Raw genomic sequence first — 17,203 nt, 5'->3', positions numbered from 1 at the left:
GAGGTGTACGGAGCGGAGCCGCACGTGTACAAGGTGTACGGAGCGGAGCCGCGTGTGTACGAGGTGTACGGAGCGGAGCCGCGTGTGTACGAGGTTTACGGAGCTGAGCCGCATGTGTACGAGGTGTACGGAGCGGAGCCGCGCGTGTACGAGGTGTACAGAGCGGAGCCGCGCGTGTACGAGGTGTACGGGGCGGAGCCGCGCGTGTACGAGGTGTACGGAGCGGAGCCACGCGTGTACGAGGTGTACGGAGCGGAGCCACGCGTGTACGAGGTGTACGGAGCGGAGCCGTGCGTGTACGAGGTGTACGGAGCGGAGCCACGCGTGTACGAGGTGTACGGAGCGGAGCCGCGCGTGTACGAGGTGTACGGAGCGGAGCCGCGCGTGTACGAGGTGTACGGAGCGGAGCCGCGTGTGTACGGAGCGTAGCCGCGTGTGTACGGAGCGTAGCCGTGCGTGTATGAGGTGTATGGAGCAGAGCCGCGTGTGTACGGAGAGGAGCCGCGTGTGTACGAGGTGTGCGGAGCAGAGCCGTGTGTGTACGAGGTGTACGGAGCGGAGCCGCGCGTGTACGAGGTGTACGGAGCGGAGCCGCGTGTGTACGAGGTGTACGGAGCATAGCCGCGTGTGTACGGAGCGGAGCCGTGCGTGTATGAGGTGTATGGAGCAGAGCCGCGTGTGTACGGAGAGGAGCCGCGTGTGTACGAGGTGTACGGAGCGGAGCCGCGTGTGTACGAGGTGTGCGGAGCCGCGTGTGTACGAGGTTTACTGAGCGGAGCCGCATGTGTACGAGGTGTACGGGCGGAGCCGCGTGTGTACGAGGTGTACGGAGCCGAGCCGCGCGTGTACGAGGTGTATGGAGCGGAGCCGCGCGTGTACGAGGTGTACGGAGCGGAGCCGCGCGTGTACGAGGTGTACGGAGCGGAGCCACGCGTGTACGAGGTGTACGGAGCGGAGCCGCGCGTGTACGAGGTGTACGGAGCGGAGCCGCGCGTGTACGAGGTGTACGGAGCGGAGCCGTGCGTGTATGAGGTGTATGGAGCAGAGCCGCGTGTGTACGGAGAGGAGCCGCGTGTGTACGAGGTTTACGGAGCGGAGCCGCGTGTGTACGAGGTGTACGGGGCGGAACCGCGTGTGTACGAGGTGTACGGAGCGGAGCCCTTTGTGTACGAGGTGTACGGAGCTGAGTCGCGCGTGTACGAGGTGTACGGAGCGGAGCCGCGCGTGTACGAGGTGTACGGAGCGGAGCCATGTGTGTACGAGGTGTACGGAGCGGTGCCACGTGTGTACGAGGTGTACGGAGCGGAGCCGCGTGTGTACGAGGTGTACAGAGCGGAGCCGCGTGTGTGCGAGGTGTACAGAGCGGAGCCACGTGTGTACGAGGTGTACAGAGCGGAGCCGCAGGTGTACGGAGCGGAGCCGCGTGTATATGAGGTGTACGGAGCCGAGCCGTGTGTGTACAGAGCCGCGTGTGTACAAGGTGTACAGAGCGGTGTATATATGGAGCCCTGTGTGTACGGAGCGGAGCCGCATGTGTACGAGGTGTACGGAGCAGTGTGTGTACGGAATGGAGCCATGTGTGTGCGCAGTCGTGTGTACGGAGCGGAGCCGTGTGTGTACGGAGCGGAGCCGTGTGTGTACAGAGCAGAGCCGTTTCTGAACGCTGTATACAGCTATATATTCCCAGGTTCGGTCGCAGACACCGCGGCTCTTTATCAGACTGTAGAAGAACTGACACTGGACACTCGGTAAAACTGCACTGACGTCTCTTGTTTCTTCCACAGATATTGATAACATAAGATGGAGTCAGACGAACCCTCCTACAAAACCTGATAACAAAGTCATTACTACAGGACTGGATGAGAAAGGGATTTATTCTACAAGAAACGCTGGGACCACAAATGAGAGAATCCGGGCCCCGTGGCTGGATACTCCGGGCCCCCAGCGTGTTAGGACCAGACGGGGTCTTTGTCCCTGGAACGTCTCTACTCGGTATAATAGATGTGATGTTGCTGGAGCGCTAATATTCCTGTACAGGGGTCTCTGTAGAGATAATCTTACCCCAGCATTATGGATTGGGAGAAGGGGGGAAAAGGGCATTGGGGACATTTTATTGTAATTTCCTTTTAAAAATAAAGCTAATCAAAAATAACTTATTAAAACAAAGTGGTTCGTTTTCCCACCATGTTGTCTGTAGGAGGTGAAGAGCCGAGGCTGAAGAAGCTTTATCTCCAGAAGTCTACAAAAGAGGGAGGATTGGCAACTCCGAATGTCCTTGTCTATTTTGGGATTGGGAGTTAAGGCCCCGTCACACTTAGCGACGCTGCAACGATCCCGACAACGATACGACCTGTCAGGGATCGTTGCTGCGTCGCTATGTGGTCGCTGGTGAGCTGGCTCACCAACAATCAGGGGAGCAGCGACATCTTTCCACGATGTCCTGCTCCTGGTTACCAGCCTGCTGCTGAAGCAGGAGCAGGCTGGTAACCATGGTAAACATCGGGTTACTAGGGGCACACGTGCCCCTAGTAACCCGTTGTTTATCATGGTTACCACTCTGCTACAGTGAGCGGGAGGTTACCGCTCACTTTAGCAGGCTGGTAACCATGATAAACATCGGGTTACTAGGGGCACACGCGCACCTAGTAACCCGTTGTTTATCATGGTTACCACTCTGATACAGTGAGCGGGAGTTTACCGCTCACTTTAGCAGGCTCGTAACCATGATAAACATCGGGTTACTAGGGGCACACGCGCACCTAGTAACCCGTTGTTTATCATGGTTACCACTCTGCTACAGTGAGCGGGAGGTTACCGCTCACTTTAGCAGGCTCGTAACCATGATAAACATCGGGTTACTAGGTGCGCGTGTGCCCCTAGTAACCCGATGTTTATCATGGTTACCAGCCTGATCGCTGCTCCTGCTGGTCACACACAGCGATGTGTGCTGACCAGCGGGAGGGCAACGACCAAAAAACGGTCCAGGACACTTTGCAGCGATCAGCGACCTCACAGCAGGGGCCTGATCGCAGCAAAGTGTCACACATAGCGGCATCGCTGGTGAGGTCGCTGTTGCGTCACTAAAACCGTGACACAGCAGCGATCTCGCTAGCGATCTCGCTGTGAGACGGGGGCTTTATAAAAAGGGGCAGGAGAACATTTTGGGATTTATTTTGGGGGGTGGGGGCAAGAGATACAATAACTGTCCATATAGTGTAAATATTAGTAATGAGAGAGTGCGCTCACCACTCCTTGATACTTGATCGAACATCACAGTGCTCGTGTATGTTTGCTACGCGATCAAGTATAAAATCCAATCATGCGATGCGGCAGGCAAATCACACTAACTCCTCTAGTCAAAATGGCTACGACATTACCGTGTATGGCAGGCAATCCCCGCATGTTTTTTGGCTGTCTAACAGCTGTGAAACATGCGGGAGGGGAACTTAAGCTCCCGTGATATTCTATTGAGAATCTGAGCACCCCGATGCTTGATCAAGTATTGAGCAGTGGCAAGCATGCTCGCTTATCACTAGTAAATATATGAATACAGTTAGGTCTAGAAATATTTGACCGAATGTTCATGATTTCAGCTCTGCAGCCCACTAATGTAGATTTAAAGTGAAACAACTGAGATACAACTGAAGTTGAGACTTTCGGGTTGAATTAAAAAAGATTGAACAAAAACATGTGAATCGTTTAGGAATTGCCACCATTTTCCTACAAAGCCTCCTCATTTCAGGGGCTCAAAAGTAATTGGAAAAATTAACTTTACCATAAATAAAATGTTCATGTTTAATACTTTGTAGAGAATCCTTTGCAGCAATGACGGCCTGATGTCTGGAAGCTATGGACGTCATCAAACGCAGTGGCGTCACTGTCCCCGCTTTCTGTCAAATTGAATATAAAGAAGAAGTCCAGTCTGCAGCTGATCTTTGACTTCCTCTTCATGTTCAATTCGTACAAAGGCGGGGACAGTGAAGCCAGCTATGATTGGGGGCCTGGCTCACGTGTCACAACAACCTCATGGGAGCCCCGGGACTGCGATTGCCGACATCGCTGTAACGGCGCCAACACGAGAGGTGAGTATAAGCTTTTTAATTTTATCCAGGCCAAGCGTGGGGTATGACAAGGAGTTGTCCAAGTAGTAGACAACTTCTTTAAGCCTGTGACATGCAGCTCAATAGGGTTGAGATCTGGTGATTGACCTGGCCATTGCAAAATATTCCACTTCATTGCTTTCACACAATTTTTTGGGTCATTGTTCATATGTACTGTGAAGTGCCATCCAATCAACCTTACTGCATTAGGTTGCATTCTGGTACATGTTGATCTTCGTTTCATTTCTCCAATGACTTTTTTTCCAGAACTGGACCGACTTCTTTAGATGTTATTTGGCAAAGTCTGGTCCTTGTATTTTTAAGTCTGACTAATGGTTTGCACCTTGTAGTGAACTCTCTGTATTTGCTTATTTACTCTCATGAAGACTTTTCTTTTAAGGTGGACCTAGATACTGAAAGACCTTCTTCCTGGAAAATGTTATTCACTTAGATTGATATTGTGAAGGGGCTTTTCTTCGCCATGGAAAGGATTCTGCAATCATCCACTACTGTTTTCTTCAATGGACGTCCACACCTTTTTCAGTTCCAAAGCACACCAGTGCATTTTTTATTCGCAGAATGTACCATACTGTTGATTTGGCCACTCCTAACATTTCTGCTCTTTGGTGGATTTGATCTTTTCACTTCCATTGACAGCTCCTTTCTGTGTTATGGGTTCATAGCAACAGTTTCCAAATACAAAAGCTACACCTGGAATCAGCCCCAGACCTTTTACCTTTTTAATTGATAATAGATTAATGAGGGAAGAGCCCAAAGAGCCAATGAAAGAGCCTTTGAGATATTGTCTAATTACTTTTGGTCCTTTGAAAAAGATGCAGCCCCATATTAAAGAGCTGTAATTCCTAAACCCTTACTCAAATTAGGATGTGAATACCCTCAAATTAAAGCTGAGAGTCGGCACTTTAAGACCAGATTGGTTTTATTATTGTATCTTGAATATGTTTCAGTAAACAGCGAAAGTAGTGTAGCAGACCTATGTTATGTCAAACTCAATTTGACAGGTGCCACGCCCCTATCAAAGTGTATCAAAGTGTGTAGCCGCACCCCTCCCCTATCAGGCCATGTGTTGTATCTTGTTCAGCATTTTATTTGAATTTTATATGAGTTTGATGTTGCTATTATTTACTTTATTTGTTAGTATAATTCTCATTTTATATGAGTTTTATAGCCTCAACATTTTATTCTCATTTTATATGGGCATATTATCTATATGACCAAGTTACAACTCCCAAGTATATAGTGTGTGTTTTATGAGTTTGTAAAAAACTGCACTGCTAATCACCAAGCACTGATGATTCAGAGCTGGAATTTTGATGTTGCTATCAGATTATACTACCCCACGTATAAACAATATATTACAGAAATGGTCAGACACTTCACTGATGAATTGTGATTCTTAGGTTGTAAATTTTATACGTTTGTAAAAAAGCAAAGACGCAGTAAAAGTTTTAAAATAATTTATTGTTCTAAAGATAAATATATGAAAATATAACACACATTTACCCTCTACTGCTAATCACCAAGCAATGATCACATTTCACTGATGAAGACATGGAATGCAGTCTAAAATGAGATCGCAACACATTCATGCAATTTCTGAACACATGTATTGTTCAGAAGAATCTGGCTCGATGTGTTTCACAGAGCACCTCGGACATGGGAGAGTAAAAGTCTTAATTTATTGTTCTTAAGATGATTACAGTCACAGAGCGCCTCAGACACGGGAGTGTAAGGCTGCGTGCCGACGATGCATCTTTTAACCGTTTCTGCAGCGGCAGTTCCGCAGCGCAAATGCTTAGTAGAAGGTCTGCAATGTTCATCAATGATAATTCGCATGTGCTGTGTACATGCTGCGGAAATTTCCCTGCAGATTATGATTGCGGAAAAATCTGCAGCACTACCAATTATTTTGCAGAATCGCGGCGGAATCGCATGCGTTTTTTCTGCCAGGGAGATGCAGAAACACTTCGCAGCATTTCTGCATCGTGGGCACTTAGCCTGAAAGTCTTAATTTATTGTTCTTCAGCCAGCAGCTGCTCCGTGTCAGATACCCAGACAAAATGTGTCAATGGCCAAGCAATTAGCTGTGGTCACAAAGCCATACACATCTTCTTATAAAGACAACTATTATTATACCTTGAATGTGTAGATAAGAATGATGTTACAAGACTCGAGACTAATGCATCATTTTTTTGTTTATTATCACCAAAGCACTTTAAAACCTTATTGAAGGGCAAACCACAGGCTAGATGATACAAAGCAAAAATACAGTAATGGCCACATACAGAGCTGTATGTATCCTGGAATTGAGAGTTTTGATAACAATAAGACTCGCAATTCTTGTTCAGGAATGTCACAAAATCGCCAGGAAAGACAATACTATCCGGACAAAAGCCATAGTATCAAAAAATATGCCCTTCTTATCATTGCAGAGTACGATCAATACCCAGTGACGCCTGGAGTGCCCGGATAAGTCAGTGTTCACAATATATGCAGATGGTCTTTGATCCACTCTGTGCAATAGTAGCAAGTCACACGGAAACACACCGACGAATATGCGTTCGATATAGCGATCGGCCTTCAGCAGTGTTGTGAGTTGTAGATTATCCATCATCAGTTAAAATCGTACAAGATCTCTCTTCTATTAATAATTTCCAGAATGCTGGGATTGATTGCAAAAACAAGCATATTTATCGTGTGGGGTGGTCGGCAGAGCAAATCGAACTTAAGTGCGTAGGTTACCTGTTTTAATGAGTGAGAAATGCCCTCCCCGTTCTTGATCAGGCAATAAATCAAACGCAAACAAAGTGAAACCGTCCATAAATTCTTCACGATCTATTGCCATGGCACAATCAGCCTTTTGCTTCCCAGATATATGGGCAAGCGCCATATACTATTTGATGGCTAAATCAATATTAAAATTAGGTTGAAAGGATCTTGCAGGGATCTGCTGACCGTCCAGGTACAGAGCCGAGTGGTTCACATTGTAGTGGTTGAAACAGAGTGGGTTTTTAGCATAAGAGCCGCTAAATGCTTCATTATCTACAAAGGACAATATAACAGCTTTAGGGATCGGTCCTAGGAAGAGGTTCTCATGGTTCGTGATCCGTGTACCGGCAGCGATGCTGTACACCTTCATGCAGGTTTGGTCAATAGCATACTTGGCTGTTGCGGATAAGAGGGCCTGACTGTGACCTATCCGGACTGCTGGAAAGACCTGCACTCTCTTTAGTAGAGAAATGATTGTAAGATTTGCTCTTTCAGAGGAAAGACTTCTGATGACATCAAACAGAAAGTATCCTTATTTCTTGTTAACGACCTTAAGGTCAAGACCGTTCAGTATTAGCTTTGGTTGATTAAATAGATCTCCAAAAATGGGGCCCAAGAGATCAACAGGCCTGGAGTGGGAAGTTGCCAGGGATCTTTTAATAAACCCGACATTTGCGCCATCCAAGCTTCGATCATTATGATGGCCTGCAGTGTCTTTATAGAACAATCCTGCAGTAAACTGCATTGACAGCGTCTGCGAGCTGTAATTTAAAAGGGCCTCTATGTACGCTCTATAGCTGTAGAGATTGTCCGATTGTGAGATAAGGCGATCTCCCAGAGTAATATCGACCTGATTAAAAAGAGTGGCTAGAGGGTAGTTTATAAGCGCCACACGTGCTCCATCACCGATAGGCGTATTATCCTGTTTGACGATGATACAATTTATGTATAGCAGCGTGTTATTCAGGTCAAAATAATAATCTCCACTCCCCGATATGAAAAATTCCAGGGGAGCATTGTCTGACAGAGCTGCAATAAGCTGTACTTCTACAAAAAAGAGATTTCACTATACTCGTTTGTGTCGGGGGAATGTCAAAAATATCCAGTTCAGATTTTGCTCAGTCTACAGCAGCATCATGCAGGAAGGCTCGTCTCTTGGTTGTATTTTTATTCATGAGCATTGGTGGTACTGGATGGTTCGCGCGTCTCTTTCTTTTTTGTGTTTTTTTAGAAACAAACTATGCCAGATCCCTCCTGAAGTGGTGTATTTATCCTATTCATAATGGCTGATGAGGCAGTTGTGACAGCATCTTTAGCAATGTTTCTGACAGCCGTATTCACGTGTGGTTTTACTAATTCTAAGCCCTTTCTGAAAAGGGGCACGGTGCAGCGAAATAAACCTTTAAATATGCCGGCCAATCCTGAGCCATACATGTACTCACTGCCCGTGAAACCCTCTAAACCGTAGCCCGACTGCGCAACATAGTAGCGGGCATAAATGGGATCTCTGTACGGCCTTTGAGACACCATTTTATAGTGTCAATATTGACAAGGTCTAAAATGTAATTGCGCAATACTTTTTCCATTCTTGAATTTAACTGGGGAACCTTGGTCTGATAAGATAGAGATTGTCACAGAATCAAAATGGTCCTTGCATAAGGGCACGTAATCGGGTCTTGCGTACTGAGGAGTCATAATTTCACCGCTCTTGCTGGTTACCTGAGCCGTTCTCAAAACTTGGACATAACTGTCCCCCACAAGTTGATTCTGTATTATATTTGTGTACACAAATAATGTATAAAATCCATCTTTTATATCTGCATAAGCCTTCTTCCGCTCAAGTAGGCTGTTATCTACAGAGGCCTCAATATAGGGGGGAGGCCTAAAATGTGAGCCAGTTTCTGACCTGGTGCAAAATGTATTGTTGGCGAATCTGTTATATTGTTGGCGAATCTGTCACTTCTCTTCACATCATCATAATGCAACTTAAAACCATCACCAGAAATTTTCAGATTCCTTTAGCACATCTCCACGCTTTCCTATATAGAAATTCCTGTCATACTGTTCAAATGTGTACCATGTATGCGGATACTGGATTTCAGTGAGTGCCACCTCGAAAGGTCTGGAGAGGTGAACAGGTTTTGATAATTTGGTGGTAAAAGTGGAAATTGTGTTTTCGGGGTCGATTTTAGAAGAGGTGTTGCTCTGCAATGTTTTATAAAATGATCCACCTTCCATGGCTATATATCTGTTAGCTGAGACGCGTCAAGCCAACTGTTGCATTTTGATGGGTACCCGAGCTATTTGACAAAGCAAAGTGACTTACCCCTGACACGTTTAGTTCTTAATATCCTTTCTACTCTCACATGATCGCCGATTTTTAAAGAGGGCTTAATAGGTTTAACATGGATACTAGAACTGTAAATATTTCACCAGATTTGTAGCGAGTTATGTTTTGTCACATCAACCGGCCTGCAATGAATTGTAGTGTGATAAGTATTAATGTAGCTATGCTCCAGATCAGCTACAAAATCAATATACCTAAAGGTATTATGCTTCGTAAGATAGCGCCACATCCGGATTTTCAGTGTGCGGTTCAATCGTTCAATAATGGAGGCTTTTGCTGTATTGTGTGTAAAAAAAATTATGTATTTTATGTATTTTAAAAATACCCTTCACAGCGCTATTCATAAATTCTTTGCCCTGGTCCGTCTGTAATTTCTGCGGTATGCGCTGATCATTTTCAAATATTAATTTGAATGCGCGAGCGACAGATGATCCGGTCTTGTTTGGTAAGACCACGCACCACGCAAATTTTGACAGTACATCAATTACCGTCAGGATGTATTTGATATCATTTTCACGTGAAATTTCAATCAAGCTAACCAAATCTGCCTGCCATTGTGAATCAATGTCTGAGACGCAAATTTTATTTGTCAGAAAGCGTTCGCTAACTGGTTTGTGCAGTGTGTAGGAATCTAGTTTATTCAGCCAATCAATCACTTCAGGCTTTTTAATACCGAGCTTTCTAGTTTCTCTATATAAATTTTCAACACCACTGAATGAAGCAGCTGCTTTAGGTATGAAATATTGTTTCTGTAATATTTCTTCATTGCGTTTAGTCGTCATGATTAAATAAATGACTGCGTGGCGCTGATCAACTCTCACTTCCCTCTATCAGAAATACAACTGTATAAAATGTTACACTGGTTTTAATCCAACTATATCATGATTGAGGTAATACAATCAATCATCATTGTGGAGAGGCGTAACTGGGCTGTGTTTGTGGGTCTTTGTGGGAGTTAACAGAAGGTGTGTTTTTCTGCTAGACTCCTTTATATTCATGTATTCTTGCAGGCTGTCAGTAGCACACCCAGCTAACAGAAAGTCTTGACCAGTGCAATTCTCACATCTCAGAACTTCTCTAAAAGTAAGTATAAACAGCCCCACTAGGCATTATTCTACTTATTTTGTCTTATTATACCCAATTGTTTAAGTTAAAGACATTATTTGTTTTAATAATTTAGCCATATATTCAATATGCTACAATTGATTTAATACATTAGTTACTAGATGTTAATGATCACTAAATAGAGTATTCACTGCACGCTCTGTTTAATCATGTATAAAGACTTTATTCTGTATTACTTTTATCTTGGTAAATATATTAGTATTTTATGCAATAGGTGTTAATTTAGTTGCTGTGTAACATAATCTAGTTCTTTTATAGATGTACTAATTATATAAAATGTAGAAAATTTGATAGTTTCAATATTGTACTAAAAAGCGCGCACGCGTCATTCAAATCCCTACTGTATTGCTATAGATTATACTAAAATGTATTATATTTATATCCACTATATAAACTGTATTTGTCTGTGGTATAGATTTAGTAAAGATATCGCAGAAAATCCACACACACTTAATTTTATTTTAGATGGACGGCCAAAATTTTGTGTACACATACGTTCATATTCTAATGGATACAGAATTACGTATTTTTTGGACTATAAGACGCACTTTTTTCCTCCAAAGTTTTGGAGGAAAGTGGGGGGTGCGTCTTATAGATATATATATATATATACATATATATACTGTGGCTGTGGGTGGTGGGGGTAGCGGCAGAGGAGCGGTGCACAGGAGGCAGCAGCTGCCTCCTGCAGCCTACACTGTGCCAGCTACTAAAGAAAATGAATATTCACTGCTCCCCACGACCATTGTTAAGGAGCTGATTCCTGAAAAACTAAAAGTGCAGCTGATAACCCAAGGTGGTCGTGTCTTGTGTGTGACGCTGCCTGATTTGGAAATGAGGTTCATAGACTCGCTGAATTTCTTTCCCACTAAGCTTAGTAAACTACCACAAGCTATGGGTTTCTCAGGCTCAAAGCGTCACTTCCCACACTTTTTTTTTAACACCAAAGAAAATCAAAACTATGTTGGGTCGCTACCTGCTGTAAAATATTACGGTGTGGAGTACATGTCGCCTAGTGAGAAAGGCGAGTTCATGGAGTGGTATGACAGTCAGACAAATTTAACTTTTGACTTTAAGTCCGAGCTAAAATGTTATTGTCAGCAAGATGTTGAGATTTTGAGACACTCGTGTGAACTTTACAGAGAGCGTACTATGGAAATGACAAGGAAAAATGTTAAAATATACTGTAAGCTGCAGAGGAAAAAAATTGTAGCGTCCCGATGTGTTGATCCTTTTCAACTCCTCACCCTGGCCTCTGTATGTATGGCAATGTACAGATTTAAATTTCTACCAAAAAACACCATCGCCATTTTACCCGGTGATAATTATCACAAGACAAAAAAGTGCTACTTGTCACCCGCTATACAGTGACTCATGTATGTAGCACACACAGAGAACATTACCATTCAACATGCGAAAAACAAGTCGGGAGATATTTTTTAGATGGTTACACCTATGTTAACAAACAGCACGTAGCATTTGAGTTTCAGGGCGTTTTTACCACGGCTGTCCTGTATGTTACATTGAAAATGACACAAATAAGGTCACAAATACATCTTATGGGCAGTTATATTATGCCTTTTTAGCTAAAAAGCATTACTTGCAGTGCTGCGGATACAGCGTAAGAGTGATGTGGGAGCATGACTGGAGTGAAATGGTTGAAAAAGATTCTAACCTTCAAACATTTCTTCTCCAAATGGAATTCCCTGTACCTTTAGACCCACGCGATGCTCTTTATGGCGGGCGAATTAACGCCATTAAACTCTATCACAGTCTGAGAGATGGGGAGACTTTACATTACTACGATTTCACCAGTCTTTATCCATTTGTAAACAAAACTAAAACATACCCTGTAGGCCACCCAGATATCATCTATGATTATTTTGGTTTCATTAAAAAATACTTTGGCATTGCTAAAGTCAAGGTCTACCCTCCAAGAGATTTATTCTTTCCAGTTCTCCCTGTAAGACTCAACAAAAAGTGAATGTTTCCCCTTTGCTACACATGCGCTGTAAATTCACAAACGGATGTTTGTGCACATAGTGATGAAGAGCGTTCCCTGACAGGTACATGGTGCACTATAGAGCTTGAGCTGGCCATAGAAAAAGGGTATAGGATCGCACACATCTACGAAATATGGCATTTTCCTAACACCACTAATGATCTGTTTGCCCCCTACATTAAATTACATCTTCGGGATAAGCAGGAGGCTTAGGGTTATCCCAGCTGCTGCAGTGACGATGTCAAGAAAAAACAGTACATTGACTCCTTTCTTGAAGAAGAAGGTGTACAATTACGGCCTGAAAACATAGTTGTGAATCCTGCAAAGAGACAGATCTCCAAACTTTTCTTAAATTCTTTATGGGGAAAGTTTGGTCAGCGATCTAATTTACCATGTACCAGCATTGTAGTGACCCCGATGAGCTTTTTCAGCATGTGTTTCTACCTTACTATGACATTTCAATGTTACATTTCATTGATGATGAAACTGCGACAATTAACTGGAAATATGCAAAAGGACACCACACCGTCAACAAAAACACAAACATTTTTATAGCTTGTTTTACAACCGCGTATGCCCGGCTAGAGCTCTATTCTCTGCTGGACCGGCTGCAGGAGAGGTGCCTTTATCACGACACAGATTCAGTTATTTTTGTGCAGAGGGAAGGTGAGTGGCAGCCGACTTTAGGCGATTACCTGGGGGAACTGACCAGTGAGATACCCGATGACACTCACATCACAGAGTTTGTATCTGCGGGTCCCAAAACTTACGGATACAAACTCAACACTGGTAAAACAGTCTTAAAAGTTAAGGGCATAACACTAAATGTCGGTAACACTCAATCTATTAATTTTAGCAGTCTGAAAGATTTAATTCTGGACTACCCGCGTAATTCTGACACAGAAACACAGAAGCGTATTGTTGTAGAACAGCCCGGCATTGTGAGAAATAAAAAGTACTGGGACATTGAAACAAGACCATTGCGCAAAACACAAAAGTGCGTTTACACAAAGCGACGCCTATTAGACGATTTCACCACCCTGCCATTTGGCTATTAGTTGGGGCTTGTGATGGATCCGCGGCTACAACACCCATTCTCCTGTATTCTAGCCGGCCCGTCTAATTCTGGAAAGAACTATTTTTTAAAACAGCTGTTACATAATATTGAAACTCATTTTTCTCACAAACCCAATAATATTGTTTGGTTTTATTCATGCTGACAAAAACTATATGATGAAATCTCTCTCTCTTTTCCCCACATCAGATTTGTGGAGGGTCTGCCGCATACATTCGTAGATGATGGTTTATTCCCGCCTGACAAGGTAAATTTGACTATTGTTGATGATCTCATGGAGAGCGCTAGCGAGAATTGCGAATTAGAGAAAGCATTTACCAAGTATGAACACCACAGAAATCTCAGCATTTTCTACCTGGTACAAAACATATTTTGTCAGGGTAAGAAATACCGCACAATAACTTTAAACACAAAGTACATGGTGCTTATTAAAAATCCACGAGATAAATTACAAATTTTAACTCTAGCCCGCCAGATGTACCCCGGAAAAACACGTTTTTTCTTAGAAGCTTTTGAGGATGCCACGTGGGAACCTTATGAGTATTTGCTGTTAGACTTGAGAGCTAATACCCCTGAGGATCTTCACTTAAGGACGGGGTCGTTTCCACCAGCATTGCCCGCTGTCTATGTTCAAACGAAAAATAGTTCTAAAAAGTGAATTTTACATGGAATTAGGCATTCTACACTGCGGCCATAGTGTTGTAAAGATGTCTGAGAGACTCCGTCGTAACTGGGCTCTTCTAAAATGCTGGTGAAGGCAACACCCGCTGTCAGAAAATCTATTTTGCGCAATGCAAGCAAAGATTTAATTACAGCCATAGGTGAAATTGCTTTAAACATTTTAAAAGGCCGAATACCCCTGAAAGAGTGACAAAAAAACATATTAAAGAAGTGGCGTAAAGCTATAAGAACCCTGAGTGATAGATCGCAGCCCATAAAGAAAAAGAAGCGCCTACTAAAGCCGACCGGTGGGTTTATAGGGACTCTTTTAGGATTTGCAATACCGATAATAACAAGTCTACTCACAGGCAAATAATGGGGCATACAGAGAAAATGTATCTAGCCTCCAAACAGGATCTAGTCAAACGAAGACCCTCTAATACAGATAACATACGAGAGAGTGTTATTCGTGGCCTTGATGATGAAATTAGCGCAGTTTTACAACGTCGTGACATACCCGATGATGTGAAAATTAAAATGTATAGTTCCGTGCTACAACGATACTTGGTACATGCGAGGCACAGCTCAAAAGAAGTAACAACTTTAAATCTCGTTAGCACTCCTGAATCTGATCAGCAACAATTGCCAAATTCAGGCCCTGATAAAAATCAAGAGGTCACTGAAATTGTAAGCCATGTAAACCAACGATAGAAAAAGAAGGCTGAATTTTCACTGAACAGGCTACTGCAGAATAAAAATGTTACATCCTGGAATGATAAAAGCAAATTTATTTTCAAAGGAACTGTAATACCAGGATCTAACTTGCTGGATTTGGTACGTCGTACAACACAGAGCCATGCCCTGACCAGCAGGAATCTGCCTCGGGGTTGGGATTCATTTATGCAGGCAATGGCCGAGCTAAATATTCCATCTACAGTTGTGGCCAATCCCGCTACTAGACAGCTTTTAGATGGATTAAAAATCTCCATCAGTGAAGGTAGCGATGTATCTACACCCCGGACGCTATCCACACCGACCTGCGCTATTCAATCTTTACACTCTCCATCATTAGGTATCACACAAAGAACTTTGCTGCCTAAAAAAAGGTCTCTACCATTACTACAATCCATGTGGCTCACGATGTAAGTGATGTATTGGATAAATGATCTGACTGAATTGTAATACTCTATATTAATCTGCAAGAAATGTAATGATGTATATTATTATTATTATTATTATTATTACATGCAATTTGGTACATGTGAATGTAACACTTTTTATATTATTTTGTAAGAATTGTAATGATGTATATTAATTGTACTTGTGATACTTTTTATATTATTCTGTAATCATTTTTATATTATTGAAATGTCTTGGAGATGTATTTATTTTTAGAACAATAAAATCTTTTAATACTTTTACTGTGTCTTTGCTTTTACATCCGTATAAAACACACACTTTATATACTTGGGGGTAGTTGTAATTTGGCCATATAGATAATATGCCCAAGCAATAAGATCCACACTATCAAATAAACAGTATTGGGGATATAAAACTCATAGAAAATGATAATTATAACTTGGCCACATACATAATATGCCCAAGCAATAAGAATCAGCCTATCAAATAAGAATAAACTCTTGGGGCTATAAAACTCATATAAAATGAGAATCTTCATCAGTGAAATGTGATCAGTGCTTGGTGATTAGCAGTGTTGGTTTTTACAAACGTATAAAATATATGACCTAAGAATCACACTATCAAATTAGAGTAAATACTCTGATAGCAACATCAAACTCATATAAAATTCATATGAAATACTAAACAATATACAATACAGGGGAGGGGGAGGAGGGGTGCGGCTACACACTGATACACTTTGATACACTTTGATAGGGGCGTGGCACCTGTCAAATTGAGTTTGAAGATACATAGGACTGCTATACTACTGACCAGGATGGGGCACATTATCCAAAGAACGGGACAAGGATGAGTTACAGTATACCAGGAAGGAGACCAGGATGGTGCACATTACACCAGGAAGGGGACCAGGATGGGGCACATTATCCAAGGGACAGAACTAGGATGGGGTACATTATCCAAGGAACAGGACCAGGATGGGGTACATTATCCAAGGAACGGGAACAGAATGGAGCACATTATACCAGGAGGGGGACCAGGATGGGGCGCATTATCCAAGGAACAGGACCAGGATGGAGCACATTATACCAGGAAGGGGACCAGGATGGTGCACATTATACCAGGAAGGGGACCAGGATGGGATGCATTATCCAAGGAACAGGACCAGGATGGGGCCACATTATACCAGGAAGGGGACCAGGATGGGGCCACATTATACCAGGAAGGGGACCAGGATGGTGCACATTATACCAGGAAGGGGACCAGGATGGGGTGCATTATCCAAGGAACAGGACCAGGATGGGGCCACATTATACCAGGAAGGGGACCAGGATGGTGCACATTATACCAGGAAGGGGACCAGGATGGGGCGCATTATACCAGGAAGGGGACCAGGATGGTGCACATTATACCAGGAAGGGGACCAGGATGGGGCCACATTATACCAGGAAGGGGACCAGGATGGAGCACATTATACCAGGATGGGGCCACATTATACCAGGAAGGGGACCAGGATGGGGCGCATTATACCAGGAAGGGGACCAGGATGGGACGCATTATCCAAGGAACAGGACCAGGATGGAGCACATTATACCAGGAAGGGGACCAGGATGGTGCACATTATACCAGGAAGGGGACCAGGATGGGGCGCATTATACCAGGAAGGGTACGCTAGATGTGATATCGTGGAATGTCCGGTTGATGGGGAAGCCACTAAGAGATGTGCGGTTTTTACGTATTTAAAACAGTTCCATCCAGCTATACTATGTATTTCTGAAACGCATATGGTAAAAGATAGGGTCCACTTAATGCATAAGCGAGAAATTGCCTATGAATGTCTTTTCAGTGTCATGTTCCTCGTAAATACCTGAAGATGTAAAAACAGATCAAAGTCTTTGGGTTTGTTTGTGGCACAAAAAGAAAGTCCTTTTGATAATATTAATTTATCATCATTTTATAAAAGG

The sequence above is a fragment of the Phyllobates terribilis genome, unplaced genomic scaffold, assembly GCF_046119375.1.
Source record: "Phyllobates terribilis strain yellow unplaced genomic scaffold, ASM4611937v1 Scaffold_35__1_contigs__length_13245226, whole genome shotgun sequence".
Taxonomy (NCBI): Eukaryota; Metazoa; Chordata; class Amphibia; order Anura; family Dendrobatidae; genus Phyllobates; species Phyllobates terribilis.
This window is presented reverse-complemented; position numbering follows the sequence as displayed.